Genomic DNA, 23358 nt, shown 5'->3' on the forward strand with positions numbered 1-23358 from the left:
TATTTTAATGTGCATCAGAATGATAAATTTTAATAATGATATTTGTTGAATGGACGCAAAAGTGAGACTAGAGAATCTCCTGTCTTTAAGATTTTTCAATATGGGAATTTTCCATGAGATTTTCAATTTTTAAATTATAGAAACCCATTAGCCAAAGACCACCACATTACACCTCCAATCAAAGTTAGGGGTATTCAGCTTGCTACAGCTTACCCCAGAGGAACCTTTGGGTACATTGCAAATAAAGGGGAGTTGGGAGGAATTTTTATATAGGGTTTGGGTTTGGCTTTATGGAGAGATTAGGAAGTGGGAACCAGCTTCACATTTGACAACTGTCAAAAAGCCCAGGGCAGTTCAACAAATGAACACCTCAGGAATCTTTGGGGAGGAACAACTCTTTGTTTAGGGAGGAACAAAGCACAGCCCAAGATTCATGGGTCAGAGAGCAGACATTATGCAAAAGGAGGAATTGTAAGTCATTTACAACTATGCTGTGACGTTGCTACATCCTGTTAGAAAATTGTTTATGCTCCGTTGGAAACACTGTTATGTCTGATTGGCAGCTGGGTTTATTTCTGCTCTCTCAAAGTGTAATCCTGCTGTTAGATAGATCAATAGATAACATATATAAGATATTTATATGTATATTGTGAGGACTGTGTCCTATAACTACTGTACAAAATAGTAGGAGTTCACTTTTTCCTCCTCTTAAGCCCCAAAGACTGTTGCTTCGGCCTAATTGCTTCCAATGGTGTTACTTTTTTTACTCTTTGACAGACTTCCCTCTCATTTAACTTCTCTCACTTTATGCCCCCACTACCCTTTGCTCCCACAAGATGAGCTGCATAGTGGGATGCACAAGCTCTCTTCATTCTGAGGGTTATATTGCTAATCACCGTGATGAACCAGAAGTTAACAAACAAAATTTAGGCAAATTAGAGCCAATATTCTAGGTCCATCACTTAAAAAAGGAGAGTATCTTCAGCTATAGTTCATAAACACTGATGATCTTCAGTTGTTGATCTGTTAAATCAAGTTAATCTGTATAGATTAGAAGACTAGTCCTTTTTTAAAACTTTTGAAATTTTAGCTTCATTTTTAAAATAAGTTTTGAACATTTCTTTTAATATTATAGTAGTGTATTTGAGTAACTGTCATATATTTAATTTAATAATTTAATATATATAAAACATCATCATCTTGATCCTTACATAACCCCTGCATGTGGAGTCAAGGGGAAATAAGTCATTGAGCATTTGGAAGAGGATTTGTTTCAATTGAGGTATAATTGACATACAACATAATTCTGTATTTGCATATATTGTGAGGTGATCACCATAATAAATCTAGTTAATATCTGTCACCAAACATAGTTCCAAAATGTTTTTTTCTTGTGATGGGGACTTTTAAGATTTACTCTTTCCAATATGCAATATGCAGTACGTGTTGTGTTATTAACTACAGCTGCCATGTTGTACATTACATACCCATGACTTATTTAGCTGGAAATTTGTACCTATAGACTCCCTGTACCCCTCTGCCCACTCCCCACCCCCATTTCTAGAAACTACCAATCTTTTCTCTATGTCTATGAGCTTGTTTTTGTTTTTTAACATTCCACATATGAGATCATACAATATTTGTCTTCCTGTCTATTTCTCTTAGCGTAATGTCCTCAAGGTACATCCGTGTTGTTGCAAATGGCAAGGTTTCCTTTTTTATGGCTGAATATTAGTCCATTGTATGTTTATATAACACATTTTCTTTATCTGTTCATCCATTAATGGACCCTTGGGTTTTTCCAATATCTTTGCTACTGTAAATAATGCTGCAATGAACATGGATGGTGGTGCATATATCTTTTTGAGTTAGTGTTTCCATTTTCTTCAGATAAATACCCAGAAGTAGAATTGCTGGATCAATGGCAGTTCTATTTTTAATTTTTTGAAAAATCCCCGTACTGTTTTCCCTAGTGACTGAACCAATTTACATTTACATGGACAGCACAAAAGGGTTCCCTTTTCTCCATATCCTTGTTAACACTTGTTATTTCTTGTCTTTTTTTTTTTTATCATAACCATTTTAACAAGAGGCAATATTTGATTGTGGTTTTGATTTGTATTTCCATGATCATTAGTGATGTTGAACATTTTTTCAAGTACCTGTTGGCCTTCTGTCTGTCTTTTTTGGAAAAATGTCTATTCAGATCCTCTGCCTATTAATCGGATTGTTTTATTTCTATGAAGATGTAGGAGTCTTTATAAATTTTGGATATTAACTCTTTATGCAATATAGGACTTGCAAATATCTTCACCTATAGGTTGCCTTTTAGTTTGTTGATGGTTCCCTTTGCTGTGCAGAAGCTTTTATAGTTTGCTGTAGTCCCACATGTTGATATCTGCTTTTGTTGCCTTTGTGTTTGGTGTCAAATCCAAAAAAATCCTCACCAAGACTGATGTCAAGGAGTTTACCAGCTATCTTTAATAGTTTTGGTCTTACATTCAAGTTTTTAATCCATTTTGAGTTAATTTTCATATATGGTATAAGATGATGGTCCAGTTTTACTCTTTTCCAAGGAGCTGCCCAGTTTTCCAAACACCATTTACAGAAGAGACTATCCTTTCCCCATTGTATATTCCTGGCTCTTTTGTCATAAATTAGTTGACTATATATACATGGATTTATTTCTGAGCTCTTTTTCCTGCTCCATTGATTTATTTGTTTTTTATGTCAGTACCATATTCTTTTGATTACTATAGTTTTATATCAGTTCAAAATCAGAGAGTATGATGCCTCCAGCTTTGTTTTTCTTTCTCAAGATTGCGTTAGTCATTTGGGGTCTTTTGTGGTTCCATTCAAATATTAGGATTGTTTGTTCTATTTCTGTGAAAAATGCCATTAGAAATTTGATAGGGATTACACTGAATTTGTAGACTGCTGTGGGTAGTATGGACGTTTTATCAATGTTAATTCTTCTAGCCCATGAACACAGAGCATATTCCCATTTAGTTTCTTCTTCTTCACTTTCTTTAATCAATGTCTTACAGCATTCAGTGTACAAGTCTTTCACCTCCTTGGTTATATTTATTCCTAGATATTTTATTCTTTTTGATTCAAACGTAAATGAAATTGTTTTCTTACTTTCTCCTTCTAAAAGTTCATTGTCAGTATATAGAAACACAAAAGATTTCTATATATTAACTTTGTATCTTGCAACCTTACCAATTTCATTTATTAATCTAACAAGTTTTGGTGGAGATTTCAAGGTTTTCTACATATAGTATCATGTCATCTGCAAGCAGTGACATTTTTACCTCTTTCCTTTCCAGTTTGGATGCCTTTTCTTTTTCTTATCTAATTTCTTGCTAGGACTGTCAATACTGTGTTGAATAGGAGGGGTCTTATTCCTGATCTAAGTGAAAAAGCTTTCAGCTTTTCACCAGTGAATACGACAATACAGTGAGTTTGTCATATATGGCCTTTATTATGTTAAGGTATGTACTCTTATATCTACTTGTAGAATTTTTTATCATAAATGGATGCTGAATTTCCTCAAATACTTTTTCCTCATCTGTTGAGATGATCACAAGATTTTTATCCTTTATTCTGTTGATGTGATGTATCACATTGATTGGTTTATAAAGGGTTGGCCTTATGTAGGAGACAGACCTTATTGTTCAACCCTGCCCTAGCTTTTGGTTGTCTCTCAAACGTTGTGATTATCCAAGAAGCCTATTTTATTTTTAATAGTTCCCAGTAGTTGCGGGTGTGCCAAGACCAAGTGTCCCAAAGGGAAGGATCTCAATTAGCACCTAGATTCAGTCTGAGTGAAAGCCAGACCCTCAGGTAGCAGCTTTTAAAGAATGCAAATATATGTAGTCCTGTGGGAACTCAAGCATAAGCCCCACTGGCCCCCAGAGCCAGACTTTCTGGACATGTCCCTTGGATGGCAGTCACAAAAACTTGGGCTCAAGATGAGCATACATGCTTCTTTCTGAAAGGTAGTAGTGAGCTGTAGCAAAGCACAGGGAGAATCCAAAGATGGCATTCCTTGGCCTACATTTCTGAGAACACCTCCATAGCCTCTTGATGTTGGCCAAACCTGCAGCTTTCCCCTAACGCCAAAGCTTCAGGACTAGCAAGTAGGTCTCTTTTACAGAAAGCCTGATGGTGTTTCAGTCTGTTGTCAGCACCCTGGGGTTGGTAGCCTGCTAAGAACGGTCTTTCTGGTTGTCCTCTGAGACCCAGGAATGCCAGCACCGTGCCCCCCTCCAGCCAGAGCCACCAGAACAAGGCAGGCATAAAAACTGGGGTCCAGACATGTGTAAGAACTCCCCTCTAAGAGGTGCTGTCAGTCTGGCGCATAGCAGAGAGAGTGAGGATAAGTTCTCAGGAAAGGTTTCCAGTGAGCCCTTAGACATGTGTTTAATTAGAAGCCCACCCCTCACGCTGCAACTGTGAAGATAACCTAATAGGCCTCTTTCACAAAAAGATGGATCTCCTGGGTCTGTGCCTTTTGCTGTGCTCAGGGTGTGGTAATCACTTACGAACTCTCTCTCTGTTGGTTACCGTCTTGTGGGACCTATGAGCCTAAGCCCCAGTGTCCACCAGAGCCAGACGGTGTAGAGGTTTCCGCAGGCGGCAGCTACTAAAATCAGGGCACTAGAAATGGGCCTAAGATCGTTCTGTTAGATACTAGCAAGCCACAGTGAGGCAGAGAGACAGCATAAAGATTGCGTCCATTGGCCTCCGTTCTCTGAGAGCATGTCAGTAGGCCCCTACAAGTGAACCAACCAGAAGTCTGCTCTCAGGCCAAAGGTCCTGAACAAGCAACCAGGCCTCTTTATGAAAGGTTAGGGGTGTGTTTCAATCTGTTATCTGTGTAGTGCCCAGTGAGGAGTTGTCTGTCAAGAACTGAATTTCCAGTTATTAGAGTCCCGAGTACCCAGAAACATAAGCTCCTCAGTCTCCAGAGCCAGGCAGTAAAGGGGCATCCTCTGGGAGGCAGCCATAAAGACCAGTTCACCAGATGTAAATACCCAGGCACCACATGTTGTAGAAGCTCCCCCTGGGAGATGCTGGTGCTCTGGTGTGTGGCAGAGGGGGTTTGCAAAAAGGACACTAAAAAAGGGGGTAAAAAAAGGAAAGGGGGGAGAAAGGCATTCACTGGCCTTAGCAAAGCAGAGGGGGAGCAGGAAGATGGCACCCCCTAGCCTCCATCCACACAGAATATCACAGCAAGCCTCTGTTCCTTAGAATAATGCTTTAAAATTAGCCACTTTTCAAAGGCTTGCTTCTGCACTGATCCCTGGGGCAGATGAGTCTCTGTACAGGCCCTTTGGGAAACATTTCTTAGTTCCCCATAGCCTTGTGGGTCTTGTGAGCAGGAGCCCCACTGGTCTTCAAAGCTGGATGTTTTGGGGACTTGTTTCTCAGGTGACAGTCTTAAAAGTTGGGGTATCTGATGTAGGGTAGGAACCCTTTGTTCTTCAGGGAGAAACTCCGGGTTTTGAGTTCTCTTCTTATTGTGGTTTGCAGCACCAGGTGTGGGGTTTATGCTAAGACTGTGTCTCCACCATTCCTACTGCTTCAATGTGGTTTTCCTCTTATTTACCTGAGGTGAAGGGGTCACTTTGCCTATTTTTAGTTGTTTTTAGGGGAAGTTGTTCGATAGATGGCTGTAGATTCGGTGTGTCCGTGGGAGGAGGTACTTTTAGGATCTTCCTATGTCACCATCTTGAACTAGAACCCTAGGCTTCTGTTGTTTTTAGCTATTTTTTCATGGTGAAATTAAGCCCTGTTTAGTTATCATTAAGTGATTATGTTTAAAATTAGTTCATTTTATATAAAATATATTAGATTGAGATACTTAAAGTTACCATGTGCTAAAAAGATAGTATCAAATTTAAAGAGATTTCTTAGTGACTGATAACTGGCATTCAGTAGAGATTTTCTCTTTAATGACTAGATGTTCTTATTTCTGTTACAATTGCTACTTAAGAGATCACCCCATAACTTTGTGGCTTAAAATAGTTATTATTATCTCACACCATTTCTGTGGGTAAATAATTTGGGAAGGTCTTAGCTTGGGGTCTGCCATGAAATTGCAGTCAGACATGATGTGGAGCTGAAACAGATGGTTACTAGCTCTTCACGTAATCTTGGGGTCTCTCATGTTGTCTTGAGTCCTTCTAGATGGATTCTACATGTGGTCTAGTTTTGGCTTCCCATAGCATTGTGGCCTAATGGCAGTTGGACTGCTTACACAGTAGCCAAAGGTTTCAAGAGCACTGGGTGTTATATTCAACTAATGAATCACTGAACATTATATCAAAAACTAATGATGTACTATACCTTGGCTAATTGAATTTAGATAAAAATGAGTATTCCAGTGAGCAAAGCAGAGGCTACATGGCGTTTTATAATCTATCCTTAGGATTCACATAGCATTACTACCTCAACTGATTGGCTAGACACAGCCTACCCAGTTTCAAGAGTAAGGGACACAGCAGTTGGCCTCTCAGTGGGAGGAATTTCAGAGAATTTGGGGCCAACTTTTTAAACCACCACAATTCTGTGCAATGGCTGTTAAGGCAAGTTGGTGGACTGGATTATAGTATAATGTTTACCATGGGTTAATTCCTTGGGAATTGGGAGAGGCTCACCCTTAGAACCATTTCAACTATGGATGCATAAGAAAGAATGAAGAGAATTCAACAGCGGTCACTGGCAGAAACTTTTTTATTGTCTGCCTTAACCCCTTACTTGGTTTAACTCTTATTTAGGATAGTAAAGTATGTTACTATGTCCCTTTATATTCTTTTTTAAAAAACAGATTTGATACCAAAAAACCTGGTATAGTTAGTCTTGCTGATCATTTAATTTTGTGTAATGTAGTTGAGTACAAATATTATACATTGTTCTGGCAGATGTATATCTAAAGCATTTGATGGATTAGTGTCTTGTTTTGGTTACCTTTGTTCAGTTACTGGTGTTATGGCAAAAGTTAGTACCAGTGAAAACACTCATCGGTTTTAAAAGATAAGGTCGTTTAGGACACCTCAACCTTCTAATTTGGTGCAGATTCTTGTCAGCAATTAGATATTTGAGCACCTGCAGGATTCCTGGTCTTTACTTGTGTTATGGTCTGTATTTCAAGTGGAAGGCTGCAAAACACTGAGTTATTGTGGAAGTCCATCAATTCATAGTCATGTAATCATAATTTGAATGCAATCTTTCAGTAACTTAAAGCAATTTTAAAAACCCCATAGGAGTCTGGTTACAGTTCTTCCTAACAGAGTGGAGAAAATGTGATAAGATTCATATTAGGATAGTTTGATTGGTGTGATAGTCCCCAAATCTCAGTGGTTTAGTGCAATCCAAGATTTTTCTTTGCGTTTACCTTCTAGGCAGGTGTTTTTGAGCAACTTTACAGATGATTCTTTAGGAACCTGGCCTTCTTTGTTGTTGTAGCTTGACATCCCCTCAGCTCTTGGAGTTCTGTGCCAGATTCTCTGCATGCAGCCAGAGAGAGATGGTGTGGCATGTTTAATGGGCCAGAACTGGAAGTGGTGTGCATACCATCCCCACTCCAAAGGAAACTGGCAAATGTGGTCTAACTCTGTTCAGAGGAAAAGAAAAGGGGTTTGCTAATAAGATGAGCAGTTTCTGCCACAGAATTTTTCATCCATCTGTTTCAAAAGAGTTTTAAGTCCTAAGGGACTAAAATATTTTAAAGACATAATAGCCATTATATTCTTTTATATTCATATAATAATGCCCAGAAGTATAATGGTGCCTGAAGAACAAAGTTAATATTTTTTTACTCTCTGTAGTCTCTAGCTATGGTGTATCCTTGATTTTGTATGAAAAAGAAGTAGGTATGAATTATAGTCTGAAGGGGTAAGCAAATGTAGTCTCTAAAAGATAAATGTGATGTGGCATTCAGGTGATGGCAAGAATTTCATCAAGACAAGTTGGAATTGAACATTAAATGACAGAATATTCCAAACAGTGGTATTCACAATTACAATATGCTTACAACTCAAAGCGTCATTTAAGGAGTAAACTGTTCAAAAGTTTACTTGAAGTCAAGTTGGAATACGTACATTAATACTTCATCTTTGGCTCTTATTCAATCTGAAGCTTTGACTTAGTATTTTAAATAACAGAATCAAACTGGATTGGATTAAGTATGGGACAGTTTTGAAATGAAAAATGTTAAGCTCAAAAATTTCCAGTAATAGTTTAAATGCTTAATTCTAATAAAACATGTAGGCAAGGTGGTGTTTCAGCTTAATTCAGCTGCTTTCATTGTTTAGGAAGTTACATTGTATTTATAGTTAAGTGCCTATCCACAGGAGAATAACAACACACATTGCTACATATGGGTCAGGAGGAGAAAATAAAACTGACACTACCTAGATGAAGACAGCAAGATCATTACAGAGATTTTAAGAATGAAAAGGAGTAAGTGATCAGTTGTTACTCTAGAATAAGTGGATATCAAGGGCAAGACAAAGCAAACTTTTATAAATAAGAAAAGGAGAACTGTCTAGTCTAAAAACGTCAATAAGAAAAGAATCAGTAACCTTTTTTTGTTAATAAAAATGTCTTGGTCATAAAATATTGGCTCCATACTTCAAGTGTTCAACAGAAGTGACATAAAAGGTATTAAGGAGACGCCCTAAAGGGCTCCGAGCCAGTGCTGTACATAGTGAGGGCACGTTCGGAAATTAGTTTTGGCCTCTGGTGGACAATAAATCTGCCTCAGCTCCATAGAAATCAGCCCACAGACCAAAGAAAAGCGAAGACCCAGAGGAGGAGAAACAAAATCAAATCAAACCTCAGGAGTCGGAGGAAATCACGTTGCGGCATTTCCATGCCACTCTCCTGACACTACCTGCGCACACTGCAGGAGCCCCTGACCCCAGACTCTGACTTTGCTGCATCTTCAATGCATAAAAGAAGTTATTGATACTCTCGAGAAGCCACCACTACTTCCTCTTTCTATAATCACCATCATTTTTTTTTTTCTTGTGTTTTCTCATCTGTAAAAGTACAAGGGACCATATGCAGGGAGTGCTGATGAAAAGATAGGTGGGCTCTGGGAAACAGCGAGACTACAGTCCAGCTGTAAACAAGTTCCCAGTTGCTGCCTTTCTCTGTGGGATGGGGAGGGTGCAATGGAGTATCCAGGTGAAATAACACTCTACCTGCCAAAATTCTAGATTCACACCACGAGTAAAATGTGTTCGAGAATCCAAAAGGACATGCCCCTGTACTTCAAATATATACATGTTTTTTTCCATATGGTTTCTTAGGATTCTACTCCTAGACAGGATCCCCGTTTTTATTCTCATCATTAGAACAGCATTCAGTATCATGTCGCCAGAAAACCCACTGTTGAAATGCGGTGAAGGCCTGAATCTTCTACCAAATTTCTTACTGATTACTCTTTTTATAATGACCCATACATTCTTAATCTCAATTTCTATCATTTTCTTATGTGTTTGCAAGAGTAGGATGACTGCATTAACTTTTAGACCACTTTATTACAAAATATACAGAGAAAAGTGCTTTGTTACACACATATTCATATTTTAACAAATGGTTAGAAATGAACACCTGTGTAACCCTCTCTAAACACTTTTCTGACTTTTATGCTAATAACTTCCTTTTTTGAAATAGTTGTATCACCTATGTATTTCTAAAGATCGTAGTTTAGCTTTGTCTGTTTTTGAACATTTCATAAATAAAATAACAAATATATTCTTTAGTGTCTTGTTTTGCTCAATGTTATATCTGTAAGATATACTCAGTGAGTGAAGCTGTAATTCATCCTGTATTCATTACTGATGTCTGTGTGTATATGTGTTTTCTTTTTTTTCCCCCACTTTCTTAAATATTCTTGCTTACCAGCATTTTATCTATAGCTTAATTCTGTCTTTAATTGTACATATATTATCCTTGGTATAAGAGAGTTACTGAAAAGAAAAAAAAAGGCAATAGAGACAACATTTCTCCCACTTTTACAGGTTAGGTTCAGAGAAGTTCCCAGGAAGCAGAAATTTGGCAGAACCTGTCCTCTGCTGTACCCTTTGTCCTTTTGAAAAAGATGCAGCTTCTCTGTGAGCATAGAAATGGTAAAATCCCCTGAATGGCAAGGACCATCCTTGAGTTTAGGAACCCTGGATTTTACTTCTTATATCCAGGGTGACCCGAGCTGCCTGATACTGAATCCTCCTCAGGGTTGTCTTTCTGTTTATACCTCTGTTGACCAAAGTTCTGGTTGTCACTGATGGCAAGTCAGGTTGTCTCCAGACTTTGCCTGTGCTCTTTTCATCCCCCATAAATCTGAAGGAAGTTTGCCACACACCACAGAGAAAGCAATAATTAGCCTTTATAGACTCTAAAATCTTATTTCTCTGATCTTAGCTCTTTTTACTCTTAAAAATGTTTGATTCTTCTTCAAAAATTATTTCTCTCTCTCTCTCCCCCTCTTTTTTATAGGCCAGAATGATGCAGACAGACTAGCTCTTAGGGTGCAGGTATCAGTGAACATGTTGAGAGACAGCCCATATGCGCCGTGGCTTACCGTGTTGTTAAGAGAAGCGTTCTGGGGTGCTGCGCTCTCACGCACGCAGTGTCTGTTCCGTTCACTGTCCATGCTGTATTGATACTGACTTGAACTGCATTGCTCATGGACTGCAGATATCTTAGCCTGAGCCAGTGTGTAAGAACCTACTTGTTAGAATCTGTCAACAAAGTCACTGATGCCAACAGAACAGAGCTTTTTCAAAGTGTTATCAAATTGGGACTTTTTTTTTTTTTCTTAAATATGATTGCTGCCATCTGCCCTCTTAAGTCTGGACGATTTATATTGCTCCATATCCTCTGTTTCAGGATCTTCATTATATTTTGGTACTTTAATTTTTACTGCCTTTTCATTTGAAACTAATGTTTAAGATTTGTGTCTCTGGAAAAGTTTATCTAATTTTCCTTTAGATCATATCTGAAAAGCATTAGAGGATCTTTCAAAATAGGATCTTTACTTTGCAAATCTTCTCATAGGGTAAAAAATCATGTGTCCCATTAAAGTATAACAGTATATGAGTTACATTTATATCAATCTAATTGGTTTCTTAAATTCATGTTTTCTTAAGCTTTTTAAACAAATATCAACATCAATACAACTCTAAAATTAAATTAAATTAATTTTCACAAGCCTTCTTCTCCAGAAACTTAAAATATCCTTCCTAGTCTTTGTAAATATACACATATTTTTCTACTTATCTGTAAAACCGTCACTGGTTTTTTTATACCTTTATTTTTTTACGCTTTCTACTCTGTTATAATGCGTTTTATGTTATTACATAATTGTGGTGTTTGTGATATTTTAGTGGATGCAACCTAATTTTACCTATTCCCACACTGTTGGATACTTAGCTGTTTAAATACTGTATGTTTACATAGAAATTTTATTTTTTAGTCTTTCACATTATTTAAACATTAGGTTCCAGTTGAATGAGTATAAGCCGATACCTTTTTAAAACTTTTTAATTTGCTTATTTTGAGGTGTAGAACATTTTTTTCATGTATTTATTTACTCTTTCTATTTACTTATCTGTGAATTACCCATTAATTTTTTTTGCTATTAATCTATTTGGTGCTTAATAATGTTTTAACTAGTTTAAGTGTTTTTTGATTAGCACCATTGTTTGTTTGTTTTGTCAGATTAGTAGGTTTTTTCCACACCATGTTTTTTGTTTGTTTTTGTTTTTTACTTTCAATTTACTTAATGTTTTGGTACTATAGCTTAAACTTTTCATATTTTTTGTCATTCATTTTACTTCTCAAAACTTGAAAAATTATGATCTGCCCAGAACTCTAATGAATACTAGTATTATTTTCTGGTACTATTCCTAGTATTTAAAAAAAAAAAAAAAAGACTTAATCCTTTAATCTACTTTTAATTCAATTTGATGTGAATATTATGATTAACCAGTGAACACCCCAAATTCTTTCCATCCAAAGTTTTCTTCACTTTGCCCTTTTCTTCCCCCAGTGAGTACAGTAACCTGTGATGTGGAAATACTTGTAAGTAATCATGTAGAACTGAAATTTGGCTGGTAGCTTTCTTCTGTGAAAGAGGTCTAACAGTTAATGATTTAGGAAATAATAAGAGCCTAAACAGGGGATTTAGTATTTCCTAGATATATTTTCACATTGGTTTAGTGTATCAATTTTGTTTAAAACTGGAAGAAGGGGGCGCCTGGGTGGCTCAGTTGGTTAAGCGACTGCCTTCGGCTCAGGTCATGATCCTGGAGTCCTGGGATCGAGTCCCGCATCGGGCTCCCTGCTCGGCGGGGAGTCTGCTTCTCCCTCTTACCCTCCTCCCTCTCCTGCTTTCTGTCTCTCATTCTCTCTCTCTCTCAGATAAATAAATAAAATCTTTAAAAAAATAAAATTAAAAAAAAAATGGAAGAAGTCCTTCTGTTTCCTATATATGATCTTTTGTTGGTTCTAGGAAGATTAATTCTGCTTCATTTGTTGTATTTTCTTCTTTAAGAACCTCTGATTTTCACATCTAACTTTTATGTGTACCTGCTTTTCTTATTTTCTTTCCTTCATTTATTTCTTCCATGCATTGGTTACATTTTTTAAAGATTTATTTATTTTAGAGGGAGAGATAGAGCACGAGAGGGAGGGGCAGAAGGAGAGAGAGTCTTAAGCAGACTCCATGCAGGGCTTGATCTCACAACCCTGAGATCACAACCTGGGCTGAAACCAAGAATTGGATGTTTAACTGACTTCGCCATTCAGATGCCCCTCGATTACTTTTGAGTTAGCTTTTTTATTATGCACTTTGAGAAACAATAAACCTTATTTACTTTTCCCTATGTTTTTTCTTTTTCACTGTGCACTCTAGTTTTACTAATATATCCAAGAAATGCCAGTATCAGGATAAGATTTCTTTTGATGCAGATTAAAATGAAATATAAAAGTATGTCTAAAAAACCTCAAAACAGACCAATGCCAAAGAATAAAAGATTACTGGGACCATTTTCCTTTTGCTCTAACCTTTAGAGGCCCCTTCAGTATGGCTTAACAAGTATTGAATTAACTCATGTTTTATTCATTCCAAAAATGTCTTTTCTCTTTGTTCTTGAAGAATAGTTCTGCTAGGTATACAATTATAGATTAATACATATTTTCTCTAAATATTTTGAAGATAATATACCAAAGACTATGGCTCTTATTACTGCTATTGAGGAATTATGTTGCCAGTCTAATTTTTCTTTTCTGTTAGTATACATTATGCTTCCCTTATCTGTGAGTTCTTATTGTTCCTTAAGCCCAGAACACTTTTTTCTTTATGTTTTCCTATATTGTTTCTTCTCCAGATGTGTCTCTTTAAAAAACAAAACTCTATGTAAACACATATTATACCTTCTCATTCTATTTTCTATGTCTCTTAACCTCCTTTCTCTTTCCTACATTATGGATGATTTCTTTATATCCATTTCCACCTTACTACTTTTCCCATTACCTGTCACTAATCTGATATTCTCTCATTCACTGAACCTTTAATTTTAATTTTTTTATTTCTTAGTTCCAGTTGCTTTTATTTTTTTCAAATCCCCTTGTCATTTCATTCATAGCTATTTGATAAGCCTAATTAATACCTGAAGTATTTGGAGATCCAAGCTTGTTATTTATTATACTGTTTAACAGATGGTGGCTTATTTTCAAGTTCAGTATTACCCCATGTTTCTCTGAATTTTATGTGTGGATATTCTGAAAAATTGGGGATGTTTTCATCAGGGATGATTTTGCCAGGGTTTTCCTGGTGAATTTTACCAAATATTTACAGAAGAATTAGGAAACAAATCATAAGAGACTCAATGATAGAGAACAAACAGGGTTGCTGGAATGAGGTGGGTGGGGGATGGGCTAGATGGGTGATGGGTATTAAGGAGGGCACTTGTTGTGAGGAGCACTGGGTGTTGTATGTAAGTGATGAATCACTGAATTCTACTCCAGAAACCAATATTGCACTAAGTTAACTAAATTTTACTTAGTTAACTAAGTGTTAACTAAGTAAAATTTAAATAACAAAAAAGAATTAATACCAATATGTTTCAAAGAAGAAGGAACATTTTCAAACTCATTGTACAAGGCCACTGTTACCCTAGGATGCTAGAATGGTTAAACATACACAAATCAGTAAATGTGATAATCTCAACAGATGCAGAAAAATCATTTGACAAATACATCATTTCATCTTAAAAAACTTTCAACAAATTGGGTATAGAAGGAACATACCTCAAATATAATAAAATCCGTATATGACAGGCCCACAGCTGACATCACACTTAACAGTAAAAGTTTGAAAGCTTTTCTAAAAATCAGGAGTAGGATAAGGGTGCTAACTCTAATCTTTGCTATTCAAAAGTACTAGAAGTCCTAGGCAGAGCAAGTAGGTAAAAAACAGAAATAAAAGGCATCCAGATGGGAAAGGAAGAAGTAAATATTCTCTTTTTGGATATGAAATGATCTTATATTTAGAAAATCCTAAAGACTACACCAAAACAGTTAGTACTAATCAATGAATTCTCAAAAGTTATAGGATATATTATCAATATACAGAAATCAGATGTGTTTCTAAAAAGAAATAAATAAAAGTCCCTTTCACAATAGCACCAAAAACAATAAATTAGGAATAAATTTAACCAAGGAAGTGAAAGGTCTACACACTGAAAAGTACAAAACCTTGATGACAAAAATGGGAAAATATCCCATGTTCAGTGATGGGAAGATTTTTTTTTTTATTCTACTCATTCTGCCCTTCCCCACTCCCCCCACAACCACCAGTTTGTTCTCTGTATTTATGGGTCTATTTCTGTTTGTTTATTTTGTTTTTTTAGATTCCACATATAAGTGGAATCATGTGATGTTTTTCTCTGTGTGACTCATTTCACTTAGGATAACATCCTCTAGGTCCGTCCATGTTATGTCAAATGGAAAGATCTCATTCTTTTTTATACCTGAGTAATATTTCATTGTCTTCTTTATTCATCTACCCATGGACACTTAGTTTGCTTCCAAATCTTGGCAATTATAAATAATTCTACATGGGACACCTGGGTGGCTCAGGGGGTTGAGCATCTGCCTTTGGCTCAGGTCATGATCCCAGGGTCCTGGGATCAAGTCTCAGCAGGAAGCCAGCTTCTCCCTCTCCCTCTGCCTGTCGCTCCCCCTACTTGTGCACTCTCTATCTGACAAATAAATAAATAAAATCTTTTAAAAAAAGAAATAATTCTGCAAGAAACATAGGGTTACATACATCTTTTCAAATTAGTGTTCTCATTTTCTCTGGATAAATACCCAGTAGTGGAATTACTGGATCATATCATATTTACATTTGCAATATTTTGAGGAACCTCCATACTGTTTTCCATTGTGGCTGCACCATTTGCATTCCCACCAACAGTGCACAAGGATTCCCTTTTCTCCACATCCTTACCAACACTTGTTATTTTTTCTTTTCGATATTAGCTATTCTGACAGGTGTAAGGTGATGTCTCGCTGTGATTTTGAGTTACATTTCCCCAGTGATTAGTAATGTTGAGCATCTTTTCATGTATCTGTTGACAACCTGTATGTCTTCTTTGGAAAAATGTCTATTCAGGTCCTCTGCCCATTTTTAATCAGATTATTTAGGGGGGGGTTGGTGTTGGATTATATAAGTTCTTTAATATTTTGGATATTAACCCCTTATCAGATACATCATTTGCAAATATCTTTTCCCATTCAGGAGGTTGTGTTTTTGTATTGTTGACTGTTTCCTTTGCTGGGCAAATGCTTTTTACCTTGGTGTAGTCCCAATAGTTTATCTTTGTTTCTGTTTCCCTTGACTGAGGAGACATATTTAGAAACATGTTGCAAAGGCCAATGTCCAAGAGATTACTGCCTAAGTTTTCTTTGAGGACTTTTATGGTTTTGCTTCTCACATGTAGGTCTTTAATATATTTTGAGTGTATTTCTGTGTATGATTAAGAAAGTGGTCCAGTCTTACTCTGTTGCATGTAGCTGTCCCGTTTTCTCAATGCCATTTATTGAAGAGACTGTCGTTTCCCCCATTGTGTATTCTTGCCTGTTTTGTTGTAGATTGACTGGATAAGCATGACTTTATTTCTGTGCTTTTCATGCTGTTCTCTTGAACAATGTGTCTGTTTTTGTGCTAGTACTATACTTTTTTGATTATCTTTGCAGTATTGCTTGAAATCTGAATTGTAATACCTCCAGCTTTGTCCTTTCTAAAGCTTGTTCTGCCTATATGGGTGGATTTGAAAAATTGTTAAAAGCCACCTACAGATTCAATGCAATCCCTATAAAATTGGAATGGCATTTTTTCACAGAAATAGAAAAAATAACCTTAAAATTTGTATGGATCCACAAAAGACTCCAAATAGCCAAAGCAATCCCGATAGAGAGGAACAAAACTGGAGTCATCACACTTCCTGATTTCAAACTTCAAATACTAAAAAGTTACAGCAATTAAAACACTATTTCTGGCATAAAAATATGTATATCAGTGGAACAGAATACGAACTCAGAAATAACCCCCCACATTATGCATTTGACAAGGGAACCAAGAACACTCAATGGAGAAAAGATAGTCTCTTTAACAAATAATGCTGGGAAAACCTGATAACCACGTACAGAAAAATTAGACTCCTATCTTACACCACTCACAAAAATTAACTTGAAGTGGATGAAACAATTAAACATAAGATCTGATATTATAAAACTCCCAGAAGAGGCTCTTTGACATTGGTTTTGGCAGTGAGTTTTTGGATATTACACCAAAAGCACAAGCAACAGAAGGGGTTTAAGACAGCAGCATAGGAAGATCTTGAGCTCACCTCCTCCCACAGAAACAACAGATATACAACTAAATATGGAATAATTTCTTCATTAAAGCCTTGAAATCTGGATGAACAGAGCATCCACAATGAGAGATAAAGACAAGGTCTTGCCAAAAAATGAAATGTTCCCTCCCCAGGCATAGCGATCCGAGATTGGGAGGGTCTCAAAAACATGGAACTTCTTCCTGAGGAGCAAGAGGTTGAAGCTCCAAGGCAGGCAGTCCAACTTTTAGATCCTGCAAAGGAGAGACAAGCCCTCCAAAAGCCAGCCTTTGAAAACTAACAGTGATTACATTCAGGAAAACTACCGAACTATGTAGGAATTGAAATACTGCTCTTAAAGGGCTTATGCACAGTCTCCTTCGCCCTGAGGCACAGTGATATAACACCACTTGGAAAACCACCTAAAATATAAGTGAAGAGATCCACTTACTAGTCCTGAGGTATCTGCCAGAGGGGCAAGAAACTGCTGAGACACCCTCTGGGAATGGAGACCTAGTCGGGTGCCATTTTTATGATTACATTCCACTGTGCTAGTTCTGACACTGGCAAGGACCATCTTAGTATTCTAACTTTTTACCTATTAATGCTGGTAGGCACAGTCCATTAAAAGTCTCACAGCTGCCATAGCTGCACCAGCCAACACAGCACCTCAGCCAGCCTATTGTTTGGGTGGGTGGGTCAGGGAGAGCCGTACCCACCACTTTGGTTCCTAGTGGCAGCCGCAGAGCTCTTTCCAGCTGAGCTGGGAGAAAGCCATGCCCACTGCCACAGCCCTAGGAAGACAGGAGAGGGGAGATCCTTGCCCAGCACTACCATTGCTATGATAGGTACAACCAAGCACCTCCCATCTCTGTAGTCCCAGCCATGGCTGTGGCAACCCAGGCATTCCTGCCGGGGAGAGAGGGAGAAGGAGAAAAAGAGAAAAGTGCAGAAAACTTATTTGAAGAAATAAGTAGTGGTAAAAATTTCCCTTACCTGGGGAAGGCAACACATGCAGGTCTGGGAAGTACAGGGAGTTTCAAAGAAGATGAACCCAAAGAGATTAATACTGAGACACTTTATAATTAAATGTCAAAAGTTAAAGAGAAAATCTTACAAGGAACAAGAGAGAAAAACTAGTTATGTACAAGGGAACCCCTGTAAGGCTATCAGCTGATTTATTAGCAGAAACTGTGTGGGCGTGAAGGGAGTGGCATTGTATATATATTTAGAGGGCTGAAAGGAGAAAACTTACAATACTCTACCCAGTAAGATTATCATTCAGAATTGAAGAAAAGATAAGGAGTTTTCCAGATAAGCAAAAGATAAAGGAATTTGTCACCACTAACCTGGCATTATAAGAAATATTAAATAGACTTTGAGCAGAAAAGGCCTTAACTAGAAATAAAAAATACATAAATGAAAAAAAATCTCACTGATAAATATAGGAGGATCAAACACTTATAAAACTAGTATGAAGATTAAAAGACAAAAGTAATAAAATCAACTTTAACTACAATAATTAGTTAAGGGATATACAGTGTAAAAAGATGTTGAATATTATATCAAAAATATAAAACATGAAGAGGGGGAATAAAAATGTAGTGGTTTTTTTAATGTGTTCAAAAATAAGGAAACCATGAACTTAAACTGATACACACATGTACACACACACATAAAGGTTTTTATATATGAAACTCATGGTAATCACAGACCATAAACCTATAGTAGATACACAAAAAAGTAAAACTAAAGGAATCCAAATATACCACTAAGGAAAGGCATGAAATCACAATGGAAGAGAGCAAAAGAAAGAACAGAGAACTATAAAAACAACCAGAATATAATGAACAAATGGGGATAATTACATACCTATTAATAATTACTTGGAATATAATGGGCTAAATTCTCCAATAAAAAGACATAGGGTGACTGAACAGATAAAAATACGAGTTATCTATATGCTGCCTACAAGAGACTCACTTCAGATCTAAAGATACATACAGACTGAAAGTGAAGTTTGTGAACAAATATTTTCCATGCGAATGGAAACGGGAAGAAAGCTGGGGCAGCAGTACTTGTATCACACAAAATAGACTTTAAAACAGACGTAACAGAAGATAAGGGCATCATGTAATGATAAGGTCAACGCAACAAGAGAATATAATGCTGGTAAATATTCATGTACCAAACACAGGAGTTCTAAATATATAAAGCAAATATTAACAGACATAAAGGGAGAAATTGATAGCAACACAATAATAGCAGAGGACTTATATCAATGGATAGATCATTAGGGAAGAAAATCAACAAGAAAACATTGGCCTTAAATGACCCATAAGACCAGTTGGACTTAATAGATGTATACAGTACTTTTTTTTTTTAAAGATTTTATTTATTTTTCTTGAGAGAGAGAAAGCAAGCATGAGTGCAGGTGTGGGTAGGGGCAGAGGGAAAGGGAGAAGCAGACACCCCACTGAGCAGGGAGCCCAGTGTGGTGCTCCATCCCAGGACCCTGGGATCATGACCAGAGCCAAAGGCAGACACTCAAATGACTGAGGCACCTGGGTGCCCTTATACAGTACATTCTATGCAAAAACAGCATACTATCCAGAATTCTTCTCAAGGGCACATGGAATATTCTATATGACAGACCACAAATCAGGCCACAAAACAAGTATCAGTAAATTTAAGGAGATAAGGGGCACCTGGGTGGCTCAGTCGTTAAGCATCTGCCTTCGGCTCAGGTCATGATCCCAGGGTCCTGGGATCGAGCCCCGCATCGGGCTCCCTACTCAGCAGGGAGCCTGTTTCTCCCTCTCTCACTCCCCCTGCTTGTGTTCCCTTTCTAGCTGTCTTTCTGTGTCAAATAAATAAATAAAATCTTTAAAAAAAAAATTTAAGGAGATAATATTAAGCATCATTTATGGCCACAATGGTATGAAACTAGAAACCGATTATAGGAAGAAAACTGGAAAAAACACAGATATAAGGAGACTAAACAAATTATTAAACAACCAGTAGGTCAAAGAAATTAGAGGAAATATAAAAAAAAAATTGAGACAAATGAAGATGGAAACACAATGTTCCAAAATCTGTAGCCAAGAATACTTTACCCAGCAAAGTTATCATTCAGAATAGGAGAGATAGAGTTTCCCAAACAAAAGTTAAAGGAATTCATGAACCAGCCCTATAAGAAATGTTAAAGGGCATGCTTTGAGTGGAAAGGAAAAACCATAAATAAGAGTAAGAAAGGTAGGAAGCACAAAAGCAGTAAAAATAAGTATATCTATAAAAATCAGCCAAGGGATTCACAAAATAAAAGGATGTAAAGTATGATACCATATACCTAAAACATGGGGAGGAGAAGAGTAAAGAATAGGTTTAAACTTAAGCAACCATCAACTTATTTTTTAAGGAGCTAAGATAGTGGCCTAGTAGGAGGATCCTAGGCTTGTCTTGTCCCTTAAACACAACCAGATAACTGTCATATCATTCTGAATACCCAAGAAAGCAACCATCAACTTAATATAGACTGCTATATGCAGAGATGTTATATACAAACCTAATGGTAACCACAAATAAAAAACCAGTAATAGATAAAAAAGACAAAGGAATCCAAGATTGTAAATCACTAAAGAAAGCCAACTAACTATGAGAGAAGAGAGCAAGGTAAGAAAGGAACAGAGAAGAACTATAAAAACAACCATAACAAAAGTAACAAAATGGCAATAAGTACATACCTATCAATAATTACTTTGAATATAAATGGACTAAATGCTCCAATCAAAAGACACAGGGTGATGAAATGGATAAAAAGAAAAAAGACCCATTCCTATGCTGCCCACAAGAGACTTATTTCAGACCCAAAGACATGTGCAGACTGAAAGTGAAGGCATGTAGAAACATTTATCATGCGAACGGATGTGAAAAGAAAGCTAGGATAGTAATACTTATATCAGACAAAATAGACTTTAAAACAAAGACTGTAAGAAGAGACAAGGAAGGACATTATATAATCATAAATAGAACAAACCAACAAGAAGTTATAACAATTGTAAATATTTATGCACCCAACATGGGAGTACTCAAATACATAATCAGCTAAAAAGAAAAAAAAAAAGGAAGTAATCAATAGTAATAAAATACAATAATAGTAGAGGACTTTAACACCCCAGTGGATAGGTCATCCAAACAACAAATCAACAAGAAAACACTGGTTTTGAATGACACACTGGGCCAAATGGATTTAACAGATATATTCAGAACATTCCATCCTAAAACAACAGAATACACGTTCTTTTCGAGCAGACATGAACATCCTCCAGAATAGATCACATTTTAGGCAACAAAACAAGTTTCAACAAATTCAAAAAGATTGAAGTCATACCATGTACCTTTTCTGATCACATGCCATGAAACTAGAAATCAACCACAAGAAAAAAACCTGAAAGAGCACAAATACATGGAAGTTAAACAACATGCTATTAAACAATGAATAGGTCACTGAGAAATCAAAGAAAAAATAAAAAATTACATGGAGAGAAAAGAAAATGAAAACACAGTAGTCCAAAATGCTTGGGATACAGCAAAAGCAATCCTAAGAGGGAATTACTTAGCAATACAGGCCTACTTCAAGAAGCAAGAAAAATCTCAAATAACCCAACCCTACAACTAAAGGAGCTAGAAAAAGAACAACAAATGAAGCCTAAAGACAGCAAAGGGAAGGAAATAATCAAGATTAGAAGAGAAATGATATAGAAACTAAATAAAACATTAGAATAGATCAATGAAACCAGGAGCTGGTTCTTTGTAAAAATTAATAAAATTGATAAACCTCTAGCCAGACTTTCAAAAAGAAAAAGGACCAAAATAAATAAAATTACAAATGAGAGAGGAGAAATAACAATGAGCACCATAGAAATACAAAAAATTATAAGATAGGGCGCCTGGGTGGCTCAGTTGGTTGAGCAACTGCCTTCGGCTCAGGTCATGGTCCTGGAGTCCCGGGATCGAGTCCCACACTCAGCAGGGAGTCTGCTTCTTCCTCTGACCCTCCCCTCTCTCATGTGTTCTCTCTCTCTCTCAAATAAATAAATAAAATCTTAAAAAAAAAAAAAGAAATGATTTAAAAAAAATTATAAGATAATATTATGAAAAACTATATGCCAACAAATTTGACAACCTTGACGAAATGGTTAAATTCGTACAAACATATAAACTACCAAAACTGAAACAGGAAAAAATAGAAAACTTGAACAGACCAATAACTAGCAAAGAAACTGAATCAGTAATCAAAAAACTCCCCCCCACCAAAAAAAATAACTCCTAACAAACAAAGCACAGGGCCAGATAGCTTCAGAGGCAAATTCTACCAAACATTTACAGAAGACTTGATGCCTATTCTGAAACTACTCCAAAAAACAGAAGAGGAAAGAAAACTTCCAGATTCACTCTATGAGGCCAGCATTACCGTGATACCAAAACCAGATAAAGACTCCACTAAAAAAGAACTACAGGCCAATATCCCTGATGAACATAGATGCAAACATTTTCAATAAGATACTAGCAAACCAAACCAAACAATACATTAAAAAAAAATCTTTCACCATGGTCAAGTGGTATTTATTCCCGAGTTGCAAGGGTGGTTTAGGATTCACAAATTGGGCACCTGGATGGCTCAGTCTGTTAAGCATGCCAGGGTCCTGGGATGAAATTCCACTGTGGGCTCCCTGCTCAGTGAGGGGGGGTCTGCTTCTCCTTCTCCCTCTGCCCCTCCCCCCTGCTCGTGTACTCTCTCTCACTCTTAAATAAATAATCATTAAAAAATGTTCACAAATGTGTTAAACCACATTAATAAAAGAAAGGATAAAAACATATGATCATGTCAATAGATGCAGAAAAATCATTTGACAAAGTACAACATCCATTCATGATAAAAACCCTCAACAAAGTAGGTTTAGAGAGAACGTACCTCAACATCATAAAGGCCATATACAAAACCCCACAGGTATTATCATCCTCAGTGGGGAAAAACTCAGAGCCTTTCCTCTATGGTTAGGAACAAGATAGGGATGTCCACTCTCACCACTGTTAACATAGTACTGGAAATCCTAGCCATAGCAATCAGACAACATAAAGAAACAGGCATCCAAACCAGCAAGGAAGAAGTCAAACTTTCACTATTTGCAGGTGACATGATACTCTGTATAGAAAACCTTAACTACTCCACCAAAAAAAACCCCTGCTAGAACTGATAAACAAATGCAGTAAAGTTACAGGATACAAAATCAGCCTACAGAAATCTGTTGCATTTCTATTTACCAATAATGAAGCAGCAGAAAGAGAAATTAAGGAATCAGTCCTATTTACAAGTGCACCAAAAACAATAAGATACCAAGGATTAAACCTAACCAAAGAGGTAAAAGACCTGTACTCCGAA

General features: G+C 36.8%; 1 protein-coding gene across 3 annotated transcripts in view; it reads left to right on the top strand.

Moving 5' to 3' along the window:
- MEI4 (meiotic double-stranded break formation protein 4) overlaps positions 1-23358 on the top strand; it is a 237039-nt gene that overhangs the window by 109002 nt on the left and 104679 nt on the right. The window lies entirely within an intron of this gene.

This window comes from Mirounga leonina, unplaced genomic scaffold (assembly GCF_011800145.1).
Source record: "Mirounga leonina isolate KUSES-001 unplaced genomic scaffold, KU_Mleo_1.0 Mir_53, whole genome shotgun sequence".
In the NCBI taxonomy this organism is placed as follows: domain Eukaryota; kingdom Metazoa; phylum Chordata; class Mammalia; order Carnivora; family Phocidae; genus Mirounga; species Mirounga leonina.